Source organism: Neophocaena asiaeorientalis, unplaced genomic scaffold, assembly GCF_003031525.2.
Source record: "Neophocaena asiaeorientalis asiaeorientalis breed wild unplaced genomic scaffold, Neophocaena_asiaeorientalis_V1.1 scaffold478, whole genome shotgun sequence".
Taxonomy (NCBI): Eukaryota; Metazoa; Chordata; class Mammalia; order Artiodactyla; family Phocoenidae; genus Neophocaena; species Neophocaena asiaeorientalis.
This window is the reverse complement of record NW_020173200.1, coordinates 1,307,597-1,328,901: the sequence shown is the minus strand read 5'-3', so window position 1 is coordinate 1,328,901 and position 21,305 is coordinate 1,307,597. Positions and strand designations below refer to the sequence as shown.

At 37.9% G+C, this 21,305-nt stretch overlaps 1 protein-coding gene and 1 pseudogene across 3 annotated transcripts in view; both read right to left on the bottom strand.

The window, feature by feature from the left end:
* CCDC30 (coiled-coil domain containing 30) overlaps positions 1-21,305 on the bottom strand; it is a 148,253-nt gene that overhangs the window by 73,141 nt on the left and 53,807 nt on the right. The gene's annotated exons all lie outside the window — the stretch shown is intronic.
* On the bottom strand, positions 7,767-8,085 carry LOC112399553 (transmembrane protein 256 pseudogene; annotated as a pseudogene).

The window sequence follows — 21,305 nt, the reverse complement described above, 5'->3', positions numbered from 1 at the left end:
ACATACACAAATTTCCTCTTAGCTTGGCTCCATAATCTTTTCTCCTCTTCACAATCAAACTTTTTGGAAAGCGTTACCTACACTCACCATTTTCACATCCTCATCTCTCACGCCCTCCTCAATTCACTCCCATTCACCATCCCATGGGGTGGGATCTAGGAAACAATCTGTTTTCTGCCCTTCATTGGAACTACTCTCCTTAAAGACCCCAACCACCTTCTTGTTGCTAAATTCAGCAGTCACTTTTTATCCATTATTTTGTTTGACTCATTGGCAGTACCTGACACTCTTGACTACTCCTTTCTTCTTGAAATACTCTTTAGCCTGGATTCTGTAACACACACTCTCCTGACTTTTCTCCTACTTCCCTGGCTGTTTTGTCCCAGTTTCCTGTTGGGAGCACTCCTTTTGTCCACATAGAGAGGTTTACCTTAGGTTTCTGTCTTTGAGTGTTTTTATCAACCAACATATGGGAAAATCTTATCCATCTTACCATCTACTTATTGATGATTCTCAAATTTATCTCCAGCCCAGGCCTCCAAACCCATAAATCCAACTGTTTGTTGAACATCCACACATGGCTGTTCCAAAGACACTCCGAAGTCACTGTCTCAAAAGCTGAACTCCTCTCTCTGGTTTGACACCATCAAACCAGAAAATTAAGTCTTCCTTAACCTGTTCTCATACTCAAACCTCTGCCTATAGTACCTTCTTCCTCACTTCCTATACTCATTAATCCCTGAGTCCTGTTCTCTGTCTCCTCTCAATTCCATCCACTTGTCTCCATCCTCACAAACACCATTACAATAACAGCCTCCTAACTGGTCTTGCTATCTTCATTCTGGTACCAACCATCTACTTTCCACGCAGCAGGCAGAGTGATTTTCCTAAAGCACAAATCTGTTTGTGTCTCTCCCATGTTACTAAACCCTGAAGGAGTTTCTTATTGTCCAAACTCCCTAGTGCAGGCATTCATGTTCCTTCATGGTCAGGTTCTGACTACCTCCTCATTCTCATCATCTCCTTCCTCATTTCCTCTCTTCACACTCTAGGCTATAGCAGCATTGAGGTCACTTTTAGCTCCTCAAACAAATCGGCTTTTTCTTGCACATGTCTATCTCCCCTGAAAACTATTCTCCCATCTTTTTCCTTGGCCCTTAAATTCTCATACTTTAGGACTCAATTTAATTTGTCACTTCCTTTAAGAATATGTTTTGGTTCATTAGCCTAGACCAGAACCCCTCCTTTGTGCTCCCATAGTATCCAATACTCCCTTGTTTAACTGTTTATCTTCCCCCATCAGGCAATATGGACCCTAAAGATAGGACCTGTGTCTTATTTTGTAGCTTCAGTATCTACCTACAGTACCTGGCAAATGGTAGATATGCAATTTATTGCTGAATGTGATTGTATAATGGATCTGTGATAAGGGGGGCTGGGAAGTAGGGCACAGAAGATAAGCAAGCAGGGAAATATTATAAGAAAAGGACAGAGGAAAACATATGGCAGATATGTAGACTTCATTTCTCAGTCCCAGTGATGGGAAGCAGTTTGGACCAAGTCATGGAAACAGGTGGCAGCAAGGACTTCTTTACTTGAAGTCCAGTGTCTTCTTCATGGCAAGGTTCTCCACTTCCAAATGAATTCACAGCCTTGCTCCCTGGGGCAAGTATCTCTGCCAATTATCCCAAGTCAGCTGAGTGGATTTTTGTCAGCGTTGATTATTAATGTCAAATTTTTCTCTGAAAAGCATTCAGATTGGCCATTTCATCTCCAGTGCCACTTACTTAGTCTAGACCACTATCTCTTCATCTGCGGCGAATATCCAGATTAACTGGTCTGTCTTTCCTCTCCAGTTCATCTCATGCAGAGTTACTGGACTATCTCCCTCAAAAGCCCTATAACACTATTCTTGTGCTCAAAACTAGACTTTCTCCCCCATACAACAAACCTATATGTTGTGACCTGGCTTCTTGGCTCTTTGCTCCTGTGACAACTATTACACCTGTTCTCCACCATCTCTCCAGTATCTCTTCCCACTTCTGCAACTAGGTTTCATGACTGCGAATCTTGGACTTAGAGCTCACTCTAAACTTAAAACCAGTTTTTAGGAGGGCATAAAATTCAGGGGCCCAAAACTGGCAAAACAATCTCTTCTATTTTAGAACATTTACAAAGATAAAAATTTGGCTACACCTAGGCAATATTTTCTCAGTTCACTGAGAAGGTATCCTTTAATATGGTATATAAGTAAAAACTGACATCTATTGTTTCCATTGGATGATCTATTTCTAGGTTTTTGCCCAGACAAAATTTGATTGCATCTATTAGTATTTGTGCCAAAACACAGTAATGCATTTGTCTAAGTCTCAAAAGTTTCTGTGTAAGATACTTTTGGTGGAAAAGTAGAAATACAAGAGTTAGAGGGCAAGATTAACAACAACAGCAGCAAAAAAGGAAGAAAGAAAGAAAAAGAAAGGAAGGAAGGAAGAAAATTCTCAAAACAATTATCAGATATAATGTTAAATAAAAATAGCAAAAAACAAACCTCTCTGCAATGTATAGTCTTAATTATTTAAAAAATACATATATATGTATGTATACAGAAAAAAGACAAGAAAGAAAAATTAGGACATTAACATCTCTCCCTGGGGGGTATTATGGGTTATTATAATCTCCTTATACTTTTCCATGCTTTCCAGATTTTCTAAAAAAGCATGTATTTATTTTTAAAAGCAGGAAAAATAGTTTAAAAATGTAATAACATACCAAAAAACAAACTTTCTGGGGAATTCTTAGAACTAAGTTTTCTATGCACATCATTTGGAACTAAATGTCAAATTTTTATAATAATCAAGCCAAATAAAATGTACCCCCCAAATAATTAAAGTGATATGGGATTTTCTCAATTTACCAGAGCTCCTCTCTCTCTTCCTTTGGGCTTTGAATCTCTACTTCCAAAATTGGTACTTTAAACACAAGATATTTACAGATATTTTCAGTTGTAATTAAATTAGCAGCTGCAGTTTTTCTCTCTACAGTAAAATGATTTAATTGCTCAAATTCTTCTGAAAGCTTCAAGACCTGTAAAGTTAAGTGAAAAGACAAATATTCTATTTTGCATATTTTTATGCATGCCTGTGAAAAAAGTGTATTGATTCCATTAAATGCTTACAAAATTATTGACTTAAATAATATAAATTGACATCCTAATTGAAGTCTTATTCCAATTTCACAATTTGCAGTTGTTACATAATCTAATACATTTTTACCATAGGCACAAGAGTGCGTAAGTCTATGGTTTTAAAAAAAGGGGATATTTTTGGTCTCTGGGATTGGCTTCCCAGAGTGCTGTTTAGGGTTTCGTTCTATCTTTTAACAAGCAAAAAGATGTAATACTCTATTAGAGCTTTTACACTGTTATCACATATTTTTGTTCTCAAGTTTTGAGTGTACTTCATTGATTCATAAAAGCAATAATATACTATTGCAAGAAAACATTAAAAAGAATATTAGTTATGCATTACAGAGAACATATTTCTTCCAGTCTGCTCCTATTGGTTTGGAAACACTTGAACATATAAGGGCTCCCAGACTATCGTAGTGATTCTCAAACTTTAGTGAATAAGAGCATCACCTGAGGAGTTAAAAGAATGCAGTCTCACATCGCCACCCCACTCCTGAGATTCAGATCAGTGGTCTGGGCTGGTAAATGGGAATTTGCATTTCAAATAAGTCTCTCAGGTAATTCTGATGCAAGTGGATGCTTTGAGAATCACTGCTCTGCTGTGTGGTTTGGCAAAACATTTGTTCAGGTTTTTGTTTTGTTTTGTTCTTTGACAAACAGATTCCTTTCCTCAAAGATTGCTCTTTATATCTTCATATAAAATGAAAGAATGCCTCCAGAAGGTAGTAGAAAGGGCGGATGGGGGACAGTTCCAAGAATGGAAGATGAATCCCTCTCCAAATATTGCACGAAGATAGACAAAAACCTGCCTGACTCCCATTCTGATCCTCTCTGAAAATGCCAAGTTTTTATAGTTACTATGTTTGATTCTAAGAACACAATGGATTTAATTCTAAAGATCAATTTAGGTTACTTAAAGGAATCCTTTTGGTTTCCTAGACCTTTTCAATTTTCTGAAGAAAAATTACAGTGTGTGATATGGGTTATAATCCCATAAATCCATATAATCTTATAGGGACTATAACCTCTCCAGGGAGAAGATTGGTTTTACACTGGACCTTAGGAGGTGGGAAGATACGGATAGGTGAAGAAGAGACTATAGCATATTTTAAGCATGATCAATATGGTCAAAGGTATAGTGTGGAACTGAGTATGGAGTATTTGTGCAGAAGTGAAGAGGATGGTCTTACTGGAGTAGAGGCTACAAGATGAGAAGCGAGGAAATAAGATTGAGGGGGAGGGATCAGATTATGAAGGGACCTGAAAGACAAGAACTTCCTTAATGAGCTTGCATTATTTTTGTAAGCAGGATAACAGATTCCAAAATGCTACTTAATCACTGATTTTTATAGTCATTGTAAAAATTTCAACATTAAAAATAGTAAATGTTAGTTTCTTAAGAAGTAAAGAAAGCCAAACAGAATTTAGACTTGATGTTCTAGCAAACTGAGAATTGCTGAAGGTTTCTGAAGAGGAAGGTGACTTTGACACTAAGTGCTTTCTAGGTATTCTGGATTCTCACAGGACAAAGTTGGTGGATATCGTAGGTGGGCAGCTTTGCTCTTTATCATGAAGGAAGGTAAATCCATAGGAACTTTCATGGCACAGATGCTGTGCAACAGGACCAACTCTGTTCCACAGGCTCCTCCCTACCAAAATTTTATCCTGATTACATAGCTCAGTCTCATAATCAGCCATATTCAAGTACCATAAAGTATTCAGTTGACTGTTCCACTTTATGCTTGAGGCCCTAGAGTAAGGAGGACAGAGCTTAGGCTGAGAATCACCAGGCAACTTGGTAGTTGTTTAATATCCCGAGTCTGGTGTTCGTTTCTGTAAACTGAGGAAGCTGGCCTACATGAACACACCCATTTCCAGCCCAAATAAAACCACAGCCTATAAAACAGGGGCTTTAGTAAATACATAAAACACAATTTTTTAAGCCACTCTTAGCAAGACTACCTTTAAGTCTAAAGCACTCTATGTTCTAAAGAGAAACTGGAATACAACTAAAGAATCAAAGCTTCAAAATTGAAACTTTTAATGAGTAAAATTTTGATGGAAACAGAATACATATAGTCTCAAAGTACCTCCCCACAAAATATTTATTAATTGCAAAGGGAACAGGAATAACTTTACAATGGAGAAATCTGGCAGAGAGTACCATACCCAAAGTAAATAGAACAAAAGGATATCCTTTTGTCTTTTGATACAATGCACTGAGAAGGATATAACATCACTTATGTAGTATTCCTGCCAAAATTATGTAACCTAAATTATATTGTGAGGAAACATGAGAAAAATCCAAATTGAGGGACATTCTTCAAAATAAATGATTTGTACTCTTCAAAAATAGCAAAGTCATGAACAACAAAGAATGAGGAACTGTTGCAGATTCAAGGAGCTTTCGAGATGTGAAAATGAAATGCAATGTACAGTCCTGGATTGGACCTTGGACTAGGAAAAAAAAATGTCCTTTTGCTATACAGTGGGACAATTAGTAAAATTTGAATACAAGCTGTAAATTAGATAATAGTACTATATTAATTTCCTGATTTTGAGACTTGTACTGTGATAAAAAGATGTCACTGTTTTTAGCAAACATACATGGAAACATTTAGGGGTAAAGGAGTATTATGTCTCTACTCTCTGAGGGTAGGAAAAGTGTGTGTGTGTGTGTGTGTGTGTGTGTGTGTGATGCAAGAGAGAGAGGCTGATAAAGCAAAGGTGGTACCGTGTTAACACTGGGAGGGGTAAATGTATATGGAAAGTCTTTATACTATTTTGCAACTTTTCTGTAAGTCTGAAATTATTTCAAAATAAAAAGTATTTTAAAAGAGAGGGAGAGGGGCTTCCCTGGTGGCGCAGCGGTTGAGAGTCCGCCTGCCAATGCAGGGGACACGGGTTCGTGCCCCGGTCTGGGAAGATCCCACATGTCGCGGAGCGGCTGGGCCCGTGGGCCATGGCTGCTGAGCCTGTGCGTCCGGAGCCTGTGCTCCGCAACGGGAGAGGCCACAGCAGTGAGAGGCCCGCGTACCGCAAAAAAAAAAAGAGAGGGAGAGAAAACCAGATTACCAGGACAGTGATCTGGATCTCTGGTTTTATACTGTATTCTTCTCACTTCATTTCATTCTCTATGTTAAGTTTTCTGATGATAGATTGAAAGACAAGATCCTTCAGTTGTACATTGTGATGAAAACTCATCTTGCTGACAAGGTCCCAAAAACAAAGCGTAGATGTAGGATGTGCCTTACATATCTATCCTCCCAGGCAACGAACCCTATTTGCTGGACCTTTCCCTCCTTAGGTCACATACTATTTGATCTATGTCCCAACCCCTCAGCAACTTACTCCCTGACTTCAGGGTAACAACTTCATATAGGATAAATTTTGCCTTGATTTAGTCCTCCACTTCACATGTGGTATTAAAATATAACTCAGTATATTTTAACTGTTGTGTTCAAGCCTTTAGTCCTTCCTACCATTTTAATCAACATCAAGAGAGTGACTGAGGAAGGGAATTTTTCAACCAGGAGTTGATAATAACCTAATAGGTAGGACTCTAGAAATTACGCTACTGGCAGTCTCTCCATTTAGTGTTGGACTAACCCTCATCTGGTACTGCCATTTTATACTTGGGGAATGAATTGGGGTTGGGACATTTAAACATTTTCTGAATTTTAAGTATAAGCCTAATTTTCAGTATAATTGGGAAAGATGCTTTGATTCTAAGCCTTTAAAGTTGAAGACATTTTAGTAAACCTCTGATTTTGCATTTTTTACTGTGGTAAAATATAAAAAAACATAACATTTACCATCTTAATCTTTTTTTTTTTTTGCGGTACATGGGCCTCTCACTGTTGTGGCCTCTCCCGTTGCGTTACATTATAATATGTGCTTTAAAAACTAAGCCATTGGGAAGCTTATTTAAAGTAAAAAATTTATAGATTAATCCTAAGAGTGAAGAACTGGTTGAAGTCTGAATATTTATTCTGAAATACAGCTTGATTTATAATCCACACTATAAGGCAATTTATTCTATAATAATAAAAGAAACTCCAATTTCCAAGTTATCTTTTACTGAAATTAGTTTCCTTTTATCTTATCCTCATAAAAGATATGTCATACATCAAACATTTAAATACGTAATAATTTAGTCTCACCTTTGTTTCTAATTCAGAATTCTCTCTTTGTAGCAGGTCATATGCTATTAAAAAATGGTCTCTGTCTTCTTCTGCCCCTGGAAGACTTTGAATTTCATTATAAAGGCATATAAGTTCTGACTTTGATTTTTGCAATTCCTGATTAAGAAATGACAATATTTAGTAGAATAAAATAAGACTTTTAATAGACAAGGTATACTATTGCGAAAAAGGAATCTTTGAAATGATTCTGACAAATTTTTTGCTTTAAATATTTCAACCTGTCCTCTGGCAGACAGACTCCTTTCTTTAGTAAAGCAAAGATTCCTTAAATCAATTAATTAAACTAAGCATTCTTCTAAATTTGCCTTTCTCTTTTAATGCCCTTCTTGCTCCAGTTCTGAAAAAAAGTACCCAGAAATTAAACACAAGGAAACTCAAAGAGCCAAGGCAAGCCAGCCCAAGAGTAGCAGGCTCCCTCCTGCAGTGGCCAAAGTCTGGGCACTGGGATCTCCACACAGAGCCTGATAGTAAAAGCTGGTGGAGCATAAGATAGTTCTAGAAGCTAGCAGCAACCGGCCCAGAGGGGCTTTCTGCACAGGGGCAACCCTAACAGGTCAGGCTGGGTAAGAAATGTTTGTTGGTCTTGTCAAAGAGCTCCTTCCCATAGACAACCAGGAACTGGGCTCCATGTGCCCTGTAGGAGGCCAAGCCTAAGGCACCCAGGCAGTGGAAAGCAGCCCCTGGACCAGCCATGGATGGTCACATGCCATAAGCATTCTTAATTTCTATCATTTATAGGTTCAAAGACTGGGTTTCTAGTTGTCCCTACTTTACGCAAGGCTTGTATAGAGGTAAATCTTCAGCAACTCCTGCATTAGTTATATTACCTGTTTTAAAATGTCTCTTTTTAAAGTTACTTTTTATAGGACAGGTGCTGTGTGGTTTACCTTTAATCTTGTGACAACCCCATAAGGTAGGGTTATTGAAACTGAGGCTCAGAGAACTAAAGTGATCTGCCTAAATTCATATAGCCAGGAAGTGGAAAAGTTGAGATTCAAACTGTCTGACTGACTTCAAACACTGTGTTCTTCACTACAAATTATGCTGTCTTACTTAATAATGCATATTCAGTGACTTAATCAACTAGTGTTTCCTCTAATCCTCTGATTTTTTTCCATATTCATGAAAGAAAACATTTTAGTTAGATGTAGATTTTAATCAAATTTCTGCATTGATGACATGGAATATGCAGTGTTTGATTGGTGGATGAGGGGGCCTGAGAGTCAGGCCATGGTGCCCTATGAAGGAACAGGTGACATAAAATTTATTTAGGAGAGGAGCTACTTGGTATATTCCTAAAGGCTTGAGATCAGAGAGGGAGGAAAGTGTTGATGAGGAAGGCACTGGGCAAAAAGGAAAGAAGGTAGGGAGTGGCCACCCAAAACCATAGCAAGAGGGCAAGTAGTATCAATGTCCTACCTCATTTCATGGAAAATTCCTATAAGTCATCAGCATGGGATATAGAGTATTGTGCTAGCTCTCACCCACCCTGCAAACTGATTGTCACCATCCTCTAAATTAGTGATCTAGACTTCCATGAACTCACTTCCAGGTCTCTCTTCCAAATACAGGCTGGTATGTCTCCTGATAGACTTTTCCAAGCTGGTACCAGCAGTTAAAAGGAGAGACAAGTCCGGGCCACTATGACCACCATAATAATCAAATCCCTTCTACTTAAAGGACTCTTTTTGGGTAGTGTTGGAACTCAGCCTGGAGAAACAAGTCACCCCATTGTTACTGGTATAAATAATATTCTATAGCTACAACTTATTTTAAAATAAAAATGAATGATAACATGAAATCCCTAAATTACAAATGCAAAAAGAGGAAAATAACATCTTGAACGGCAAAATACCTCACTTTCAACTTTCAAAGCCTTCTGCACAGTATTAAGATCAGATGTCAATTGCTTTTTCCTTTCTCTCTCTTCTGACAACTCACTTTCAAATAGTTCAATTTTTTCTTGGCTCATTTTCAATATCTGCAAAAAGTATTTTACATAATTAATTCTATATACAATAATCATATATACTATAAGTTCTGATAATACTTTTCTGCCTAAACAATTATAAAGTCATCTAGGGGAGAGACAAACCTGGGAAAAAATAGTTCATGGTACCATAGCTCATAAGATAGGTTTTCCTCTCTAAGCCTGTTTTCTCAACTGTAAAATGGAAATAATACTTGTCCTACGTACATTATAGCCATCAGAGTAGGAGTCTAATGTGATTTTGAAAGTATTTTGTAAGTTTTAAGCACCTACCAAATATAAGTAATTTTAATTTTATTTGGTAATAATTTTATCTTACCAAATTGATGATAATAATAATAGAAATTTCAAAAATAATGAGCAACAACTATTTTATTTTAGTGCTCACCATATGTCAGACATTGTAGTAAATGTTTTACATGTATTATCTAATTTTGTTTCCCAGTACCCCTATGAGATTAGAACTATTATTGTATTCTTTTTTAGAGAGAGCATAAGTGAGGCTCAGATAGATTAGGTAATTTGTGCAAGGTCACACAGTCAGGACTGGGATTCAAACCAAGGCTAATTTATAAGCCCTTGCTCTTATTTTTATTTTATTTAAAAAAACTGAGGTATAATTGACATAGCACATTATATTAGTCTCAGGTGTACTACATAATGATTCAATATTTGTATATTTTGCAGAATGATCACCACAACAGTTCAGTTAACATCCATCATCACACATAGTTGTGATTTTTCCCCTACTTTCAAATATGTAATACAATCTTATTAATTATAGTCACCATGCTGTACATTATATCACCATGACATTCATTTTATAACTGGAAATTCGTACTTTTTGATTTCCTTCATCCATTTCACCCACTCCCAGCCCCTTGCTTCAGGCAACAACCAATCTGTTCTCTACATCCATGATTTTTTGTAATTTTTTTTTTAAGATTCCACATGTGAGATCATATGGTATTTGTCTCTTTCTGTCTGACTTATTTCATTTAGCATAATTCCCTCAAGTTCTGCATGTTCCTCAATTCTGCATGTTGTTGCAAATGGCAAGATTTCAGTATTTTTAATGGCTGAATAATATTTCATTGTGTACATATACCACATTTTCTTTTTCCATTCATCCCTTGATGGACACTTGGGGTGTTTCCATGTATTTATTATTGTAAATAATGCTGGAATGAACGTGGGGGTGCATATCTTTTCAAATTAGTGATTTTGTTTTCTTTGGATAAATACCCAGAAGTGGAATTGCTGGATCATATGGTAGTTCTATTTTTAATTTTTTGAGAAATCTCCATAATGTGCTGCACCAATCTCCATAGTGGCTGCACCAATTTACATCTCCACCAACAGTGCACAAGGGTTTCCTTTTCTCTACATCTTCACCAACACTTGTTATTTCATGTCTTTTTGATAACAGCCATCCTAACAGGTGTGAGGTGATATCTCATTGTGGTTTTGATTTGCATTGCCCCGATGACTGGTGATATTGAACATCTTTTCATGTGCCTGTTGGCCATATGTATGTCTTCTTTGGGAAAATGTCTATTCAGACTCTTGGCCCATTTTTTAATCAATTTTTTTTTGCTATTGAGTTGTATGAGTTCTTCATATATTTTGGATATTAACCCCTTGTCAGATATATGATTGGCAAATATTTTCTCCCATTTGGTAGATTGTCTTTTCATTTTATTGATACTTTCCTTTGCTGTGCAGAAGCTTCTTAGTTTGACATAGTCCCCCTTGTTTATTTTTGGTGCAAAAAATCATCACCAAGACTGATGTCAAGGAGCCTACCACCTGTTTTCTTCTAGGAGTTTTATGACTTTAGGACCTACACTCAAGTTTTTAATCCATCTTGAGTTAATTTTTGTGTATGATGTAATATAGTGCTCCAGTTTCATTCTCTTGCATATAGCTGTCCAGATTTTCCAGCACCACTTATTGACGAGACCGTCCTCTCTCCATTGTATACTCTTGGCTCCTTTCATAAATTAATTGACCATATATGTGTGGATTTACTTCTGGGCTCTCTGTTCTGTTCCACTGATCTATGTGTCTGTTTTTATGCCAATACAATAGTGTTTTGATTACTACAGCTTTTAAGATAGTTTGAAATCAGGGAGCATAATGCCTCCAGCTTTGTTGTTCTTTCTCAAGATTGCTTTGGCTATTCAGGGTCTTTTGTGGTTCCAGACAAATTTGAGGACTATTTGTTCTATTTCTGTGAAAAATGCCATTGGGAATTGTGATAGGGATTGTACTGAATCCGCACATTGCTTTGGATAGTATGGACATTTTCACAATATTAATTCTTCCAATCCATGAGCATGGAATATCTTACCATTTATTTGTGTCTTCTTCATTTCTTTCATCAATGTTTTATAGTTTTCAGTGTATAGGTCTTACACCTCTTTGGTTAAATTTATTCCTAGGTATTTTATTCTTTTTGATGCAATTGTAAATGTGATTGTTTTCTTTATTTCTCTTTCTGATATTTGTTATTATGCAATAGATTTTTGTGTACTGATTTTGTATGCAACTTTATTGGATTTATTTACTAGTTCTAACAGTTTTTTGTTGTAGTCTTTAAAGTTTTCTGTGTATAATATCATGCCATCTGCAAATAGTGACAGTTTTACTTCTTCCTTTCCAATTTGGATGCCTTTTATTTCTTTTTCTTCTCTGATTGCTCTGGCTAGGACTTCCAATACTACATTGAATAAAAGTGGCAAGACTGGGCATCCTTGCCTTATTCCTGATCTTAGAGAAGAAGCTTTCAGCTTTTCACTGTTGAGTATGATGTAAGCTGTGGTCTTGTCATCTATGGCATTTATTATGTTGAGGTACATTCCCTCTATACCCACTTTGTTGAGAGTTTTTATCATAAATGGATGTTGCATATTTTCAAAAGCTTTTTCTGCATCTATTGATGCATAGTATAATTTTTATCCCTCATTTTGTTAATGTGTTGTATCACACTGATTGATTTACAGCTGTTGAACCATCCTTGCAGCCTTGGAATGAATCCTACTTGGTCATGGTGTATGATCCTTTTAATGTATTGTTGAATTCAGTTTGCTAATATTTTGTTGAAGATTTTTGCATCTATGTTCATCAGGGAAATTGGCCTGCAATTTTCTTTTCTTGTGGTTCCTTGTTTGGCTTTGGTAACAGGGTAATGCTGGCTTCATAAAATGAATTTGAAGGTGTTCCCTCCTCTTCTATTTTTTGGAAGAGTTTGAGAAAGATTGGTATTAATTCTTCTTTAAATGTTTGGTAGAATTCACCAATGAAACTGTCTAGCTGTTACTTTTATTTATTTTTTATTTATTTTTATTTAAAAACATTTATTTATTTATTTATTTATATTTACTTATTTTGGCTGTGCTGGGTCTTAGTTGCGGTACACAGGATCCTTAGTTGCAGCATGTGGACTCTTACTTACAACATGCAGACTTCTTAGTTGCAGCATGCAGACTCTTAGTTACAGCATACATGTGGGATCTAGTTCCCTGACCAGGGATCGAACCCAGGCCTCCTGCACTGGGAGCATGGAGTCTTACCCACTGCACCACCAGGGAAGTCCCTAGCCCTTACTTTTAATATCTACTTTATTCAGACTTGCCAAAGTGTATTTTCTTTTGTGTAGAAAAACCTATTAGGAACTTAATTTGAGGTCAAAATGCAGCCTAGTGAATACAGAGTGAGAATCGAGAGAATTTCCTTAATATTGCCATGAAGCTGCAGAATCTTCTCCACTGGCAAAGCAAACCTGTTAAGTGAACTAACTGCATATTTGGATTGGCCAGTCAGGGAGCAGTATGAACCTGACAAGTCCATACTCTCTAACTTGGGAATTGCGTAATGATATGTCAGAAAAGAGTCCTAGCAGATCTGTCCTACTATTTAGCAACAGCGGGACCCTGAGCCAGTTACCTAACTTTTCTTAGTCTCAGTTTCCTCCTCTGAAAAATAGGGATAATGATGGGCACCTCGATTGTACAAAGTATATGTAAATGGCAGTTTATATTATTATTGGATTGTTCTGAATTTTCACATTTACTCTTTAGTTGGACAACACCTTTAAATCATCCTTACAATTTCAACATACTAGTTTATCCTAAATACATTTTTAATGGGCTCCTTCCTGAATGACTAATCCTGGAAGGTTTTCTGTAACCACTGATCACAATCATAGGATGTAGATCTACCATACCTTTTGTCTATTTTCAGTAACTCTTAAGCAACCTTATGGAGTCTGCCTCATCTGTATTAGAAAATGTAACTGAAAATGATCTTTTTATTTCTTACCTCATTCAAATCTTGTACTTTCACTGTCTCTTGACCTTTCATACTGGTTTCTCGTCTGTCTTCCTATATTACTGATAATTCAGGCTCTAAGAGGGAAATCTTAATCCAAATAAACCATCAGTTAAAATACATACGCAGGCTTCCCTGGTGGCGCAGTGGTTGGGAGTCCGCCTGCCGATGCAGGGGACGCGGGTTCGTGGCCCGGTCTGGGAGGATCCCACGTGCCGCGGAGCGGCTGGGCCCGTGAGCCATGGCCGCTGAGCCTGCGCATCCGGAGCCTGTGCTCCGCAACGGCAGAGGCCACGGCAGTGAGAGGCCCGCGTACCGCAGAAAAAAACACACACAAAAAAACAAAAAAAACACATATGCATATGTGTTATTTTTTAAAAATACTGAAAAGATAAGCTACATTTCTTAAGTGTCTTTTCCAGAGGCTACACCCCTGAAATCTCCCTTACCAACAAGTTTTACATTTTTTCTGGTCTTGGATCCTTTGAAGAGTTGCTTTATTATATATTTGAGCCCTTGCTCTGTTTGCAACTTAACGAAAGGGAACAAGTACTATTAGAAAAACATACTAGAGAATCCTGATGATTCTGAATTAATCAAGCTGATAATTTACCTCATTTTTTTTAACTTTATGAAAGTAATTTGTTATTGTTGATTGGCCCAGTAACAAATGCAAAGGAGGTTTATGAGTATTTAGATGTAATTCAGAAACAGAAGACACCAACATTGATATTACTTATTACTTTTATTCAGAATTAGGTTTCAAAAGAAACTTCAATTTGAAGTTTTTAATTTAATTCAGAGATAAAAATATTCCTTTACTTAGGCTGAACAAAGGAAAGACTTGATTCACCAAAGATTTTTATCTAACTAAATTTGGGGGAAAGTATTCTGGAGTTTGCCTATATTTCTAGGTTCATAACTTACTGCTAGATGTGTATTTAACCTATCTATCTCTTAAAAGTTAGATAAAGTATTCTGGAGTTTGCCTATATTTCTAGGTTCATAACTTACTGCTAGATGTGTATTTAACCTACAGATTAAAAAAATAAATTCATTAGTTTAGTAAAGCTGGATATCAATAATTTACCTTTCTCGTGTTTAATATCAATGAAACAGAAATAGCAATCCCAAATTGATGAGTTGGAAAAAATGGGGAATGCTACTGGAAGAACGGATGCTAAAACCCAAGTGCAACTTTTATACATCCTCCTGTCCAGCGGTATGGACAAAACACCTACTTAAAAATCATGTTGACTTAGTAGCAGTGCACAAGGATATAGGGAAGGATATATCTTTTCCCCAGATCAGCTTCTTCCTCTGCATTAGCTGCCGTCTGCACTGGCGAACGTTTCTGCACATCCACACATGACATGCTACTTAGTCCCACCCTTACCACCTGTGATTTCCCAGTGCCAAGTGCAGGAAATGTTTCAACTCTTAAAAATGAAAACTCTCCCCATTTCTTTTGTGCTTTCTCAGGACAAGAATGTCATGTATTTTAATGCTATAACTTTTAAGAGATAGATTTTCAAAAGAAAATATATTTGAAATTTACCATAATCTGTGGCACACTAAATACAGTCATGCATTTAGGCAATTTATGTACTTCATGAGACCGACGATCAAAGTTTAAAGCAGAAAAACACAGGGAAGGGGCTGCAATAATGTGAGAAATGAGCAATGGGATATACAGACCTCTAGGCAGCTGAAGGGAGCCTCCTACCTCACCTGTCAGCCAGCAGTAAGCAAAGAGGAGAACTAACGGACTTCTAGGGAATCCCGTCACTGGCACAGGGTAGCCGCCAACAACTGTGGAGAACGGTGTAACAGCTCAGAATTTTCCACTTTCAGTGTTCTACTGTCTGAAAGGTGGGGGCCATCTAATACTCTGAATCAAATTGTGTCTCCCAGGCACCGTGTGACTAGAGTTACTGCCATCCTCCCATGTGCTTGTGTTGTGCTGTCCTCTCTCACAGGCACAGTCAAATGAGATGGCAGCTGCAGCCCCTGTAGAGAATAAAACACTGCCCAGTCATCACCTCCTGGTAGAGATGGTTTATCTGCTCAGTGCTGGGCATGTTGTAACCCTCATGAGTTATAATATGCTTCCCCTGTGAATCCTCACGAGACTTGGTATGATGTAGAAAATGAGCTCTAGGGCCAGACAAACCTGGATCAATTCCTGGCTCTGCCTCTTACTTTGGTCAAGTTCTTCTATGTTCTCTCAAATATGAAATGGAATATACCTACTTACTTTGGGGAGGGCTGTTATAGGGATTGTATAAGATTATGTTTGTAAAACAAGATCATGGCATATGACCAATATTCAATATATCATGACTACTGTTATTCCTGACAGATACCTAGCATTTCTCCCATTTTAAGCATTTTCTCTGAGAACATGCATACTAGCAGCACTAAAATGGCGTATTTAATGGTAAATCTGTCTGCATATAAAAACAGGTAAAGAACACAGTCATATATTGAGGAGTCTGCTTGATTTAAGGGAATAGTTTTCTAAATTATTTGTTCTTTTGAAGTCACAGGACTTCCCCCTTCCTTTTTTTTTTTTTTGTGGTACGTGGGCCTCTCACTGTTGTGGCCTCTCCCATTGCAGAGCACAGGCTCCAGGCGCGCAGGCTCAGAGGCCATGGCTCACGGGCCCAGCCGCTCCGTGGCATGTGGGATCTTCCTGGACCGGGGCACGAACCCATGTCCCCTGCATCGGCAGGCGGACTCTCAATGACTGCGCCACCAGGGAAGCCCCCCCCTTCCTTTTATATTCAAAAGAATTTTTTCTTTTTTAGAACATTGTTTATATTTATTTATGTATGTAGGTATGTATGTATTTTTGGCTGCGTTGGGGCTTCGTTGCTGCATGTGGGCTTTCTCTAGTTATGGCGAGCAGGGGCTACTTTTTGTTGTAGTGCGTGGGCTTCTCATTGGGTGGCTTCTCTTGTTGCAGAGCATGGACTCTAGGTCCGCAGGCTTCAGTAGTTGTGGTGTGTGGGCTCGGCAGTTGTGGCTTGTGGGCTCTAGGGCACAGGCTCAGTAGTTGTAGCACACGGGCTTAGTTGCTCCATGGCATGTGGGATCTTCCCGGACTAGGGCTTGAACCCATGTCCCCTGCATTGGCAGGCAGATTCTTAACCACTGCGCCACCAGGGAAGTCCTCGAAAGAATTCTTATGGGGAAACTGTCTACAGAGTGCCCTCAAGTGAAGGCTTCTTTGGTTGATGTGGAGGCAGAAGACCTAGGGACTTGCATCTGTGGAAGAGCAAGAACCCCTGAAACACAGTTTGGAAACTGCAGTGGCAAAAACATGGGTTTTGTAGTTAGTTTAAATCTGAAATCTTGACTTCCACCTTTGTGCATTTGTGATCTTGGTTTCCTCATCTGTAAAGCAAGGTGAACAATACCTACCTCTCCAAATTTCTGTTAACATTAAATGAGTTATGCCAACCCCCCACCCAGCAGAGTCATTGCAACATTATAGGTACTCAGATCTTAGTTTCTATCCTTTCACTTACTTTTTTTGTAGTATATAGAAAATAAAGTAGTTAGAGGTCAGGAATAATTCATGAGACACCCAAGTACCTGTCTAAAAGCTGAAGATCCATGAAAAGGAAAGCATGGCACTAGGTCAGGATCTAGAAATGAGCTCATGGGAAAGGGCTGTTACTCTTTACCTAATGGTTACAGCACTCAGTTCACTTAATTCCTCTGCTGAGAATGACCCTTTACTTAATACTTATTGTTGTCGCCATCACCCAGCTGCTAAACACAATCGAGGAAGCTTGAGGTTTTTTTCTTCATGAAAGACTAAGAGAGAACTGTGAAGGCAAAAATCTATTTATAGTTACATCCTCTTTCCTCAGGAAATGACTTTAAAAAATCACTTAAGTATAACTGACTACTTATTCATCAAGTACCTTTTCTAGTTTTAAAGACTTCTACTTTAAAGAGAAGAAACATTTACTTACAATCTTCCTCGTTACCTCATTCCAGCTGGCTCTACATGGGATGAAGTAAGTGAAAGGATCAGTGAGAGTCAATATAAAGCCTTATTATTTTAGAAATCCACACATATTTCAAGTCTTAATGACAAGGAAAAGAAAACTGGTTTCTACCACAGCCTACAGGATTGAGATTAGACACAGAAAAAAATTTCTGATACTTAATATTAAACATTAGGGAGAAAAACTGTATTATCTTCTTTTCTGAACATCTTTTAAAATAAGATAGATGCTCATTTATTTAGAATGTCATAGACAACATCTATCATAGAGGGAGGTAGATTAACCAGTTATTCTACAAGGATCTTCTCTGTTGTCAAGAATGCTATGATACAAAGGGCCACAAGGTGTCATATCTCCCTTCAAGAAGGAACTTGCCACATTCTTCTCAGGCAGCCTCCAGTGAATGACTGAGCATGGTGAGGAAATTAAAGCCTGGTCATTTCTGGTCAGTGCGGATCCTCTACAGGTTATCATTGTGCCAAAGCCCTTGCTGGCCTGGCTGAGACTTCTCAGAGCTGCAATACAGTCTGAGGCTCTTCTTATCCAATCTTCCTTCCTTCTCTCTCTTCTTTAACAGATGCCAGGACTGCATCATGACCTGAAGGTTTTGCCCATGTCTACTTCTTCTTTTTTCTTTATTTTTATTTTATTTATTTATTTATTTTTTGCGGTACACGGGCCTCTGACCGCCGTGGCCTCTCCCGTTGCGGAGCACAGGCTCCGGACGCGCAGGCTCAGCGGCCATGGCTCACGGGCCCAGCCGCTCCGCGGCACGTGGGATCCTCCCAGACCGGGGCACGAACCCGTGTCCCCTGCATCGGCAGGCGGACTCTCAACCACTGCGCCACCAGGGAAGCCCCTACTTCTTCTTTTTATCCTTCACAGGTACCAACCCAAATAACTCTCCTGCAATTCTAAGTTCATCTTGGTGCCTGATTCCCAGAGTGGCCTCCTTCAGGTGAATTTATGGATGACAGAACAAGGAATGGGCCACTATCATGGTCACCATCAAAAACAAAAAAAAAATGATTTGATTAAAGACATAAATACCCAAGAAGCTCAGTGAACTGCAAGAAGGATAAGCTCAAAGAGACCCACAATGAGGCACAGTATAATCAAACTATTTGAAAGACAAAGAAAGAAATAATCTTGAAAGCAGCAAGAGAGAAGTGATGTCACATACAGGGAATCTTCAATAAGATTACCAGCAGATTTCTCATCAGAAACTTTGGAGGCCAGAAGGCAGTGGGCAGATATAGCCAAAATGCTAAAAGAAAAAAAACCTGTCAACCAAGAATCCTATATCCAGCAAAACTGTCCTTTCGGGAGTGAGGAAGAAATTAAGACATTCAAGATCAACAAAAGCTGAGGGAGTTTGTTACCAAACTCATAGACTTGCCCTATGAGAAATCCTAAAGGGACTCCTGCATGGTGAAATCAAAGGATACTAAACAGTAACTCAAAGCCATATGAATAGATAAAGATCTCAGTAAAGGTAAATACATGAGCAATTATAAAAGCTAGTATTATTGTAACTATGGTTTGAAACTCCATTTTTTGTTTTCTACATGATTTAAAAGACTAATACATTGTTTTAAAACTATTATTAGTCTAAAAGCTAGTACCACTGTAACTTTGGTTTCTAATTCCACATTTTGGTTTCTGCATAGTTTAAGAAACTAATGCATTTAAAAAAAGCAATCATTAGTTCATGTTTCTGGACACACAAGATACAGAGATGTAATTTTGTGCCATCAATAACTGAAAAGGATGGGGGCAGAGCTGTAAATAAGCAGAGTTTTTGCATATTATTGAAGCTAAAGTAGCATAAATTCAAATTAGGGTGTTATAACTTTAGCATGTTAAATGTAATCCCTATGGTAGCCACAAAGAAACCAGTTATAGAATATACTCAAAACGAAATGAAAAGGGACTTAAAGTGTTTCATTACAAAAAAATCAACTACATACAAGAGAGACAGTAATGCAGGAAATGGAGGACAAAAAGCTGTAAGGTACATAGAAACAAATGGCAAAAAGACAGAAGTAAGTCTTACTTTAATAAGTACTTTAAATATAAAGGGATTAGTTTCTCCAATCAAAAGACAGAGATTGGCAGAATGGATAAAAACAAAATATGATTCAACTACATATTGTCTATAAGAGATTCACTTTAGATCCAAAGACACAAAGAGGTTAAAAGTGAAAGGATGAAAAAAATTTTCCATGCTAATAGTAACCAAAAGAGAGCAGGGTTGGCAAAACTAAAATTAGATGAAATAGACTCTATTTTTAAAAAACTTTTTTTGGCCATACCCCATGGCATGTGGGATCTTAGTGCCCCGACCAGGGATCAAACCTGTGCCACCTGGATTGGAAGTGCAGAGTCTTAACCACTGGACCACCATGGAAGTCCCAGACTTTAAATCAAAAAGGTTACAAGTGGCAAAGAAGGACATTATATTTTAATAAATAGTTCAATACAGCAACAAGATATAAAAATTATAAATATTTATGTACCTAATTACCAACCAAAATGTAAAAACTGGGAGATAAAAAGAAGAAATAAACATTCCTACAATAAGAGTTGGATACTTCAATACCTTGCTCTCAATAATGGATAAAACAACTAGATATGAGATAAGTAAGGAAGCAGAGGACTTGAGCAACACAATAATTCAATGAGATCTAACAGACAGAGGACTTCCCTGGTGATCCAGTGGGTAAGACTCCATGCTCCCAATGCAGGGGGCCTGGGTTCGATCCCTGGTCGGGGCATTAGATCCCACATGCATGCCACAACTAAGAAGTTCACATGCTGCAACTAAAAGATCCCATGTGCCACAGTGAAAGATCCTGCATGCCCCCACAAAGACCCTGTGTGCCACAACAAAGACCTGGTGAAGGCAAAATAAATAAATAAATAAAATTTAAAAAGATCTAACAGACATATATAGGTCTACTCAACAACATTATAATATTCAATCTTCTGAAGTGCACACAGGACATTCTCCAGGATAGACCACATCTTAGGCCACAAACTAAGTCTTAATGTATTTAAAAAAGAGGTATCATAAAAGCATCTTTTCCAACTACAGTATGGTGGAGTTAGTTCTCCAAAGAAGATATACAGACTGCCAACGAACACATGAAGAATGCTCAACATCATTAATCATTAGAGAAATGCAAATCAAAACTACAATGAGATATCATCTCACACCAGTCAGAATGGCCATCATCAAAAAACCTAGAAACAATAAATGCTGGAGAGGGTGTGGAGAAAAGGGAACCCTCTTGCACTGCTGGTGGGAATGTGAATTGGTACAGCCACTATGGAGAACAGTATGGAGGTTCCTTAAAAAACTACAAATAGAACTACCATATGACCCAGCAATCCCACTACTGGGCATATACCCTGAGAAAACCATAATTCAAAAAGAGTCATGTACCAAAATCTTCATTGCAGCTCTATTTACAATAGCCCGGAGATGGAAACAACCTAAGTGTCCATCATCAGATGAATGGATAAAGAAGATGTGGCACATATATACAATGGAATATTACTCAGCC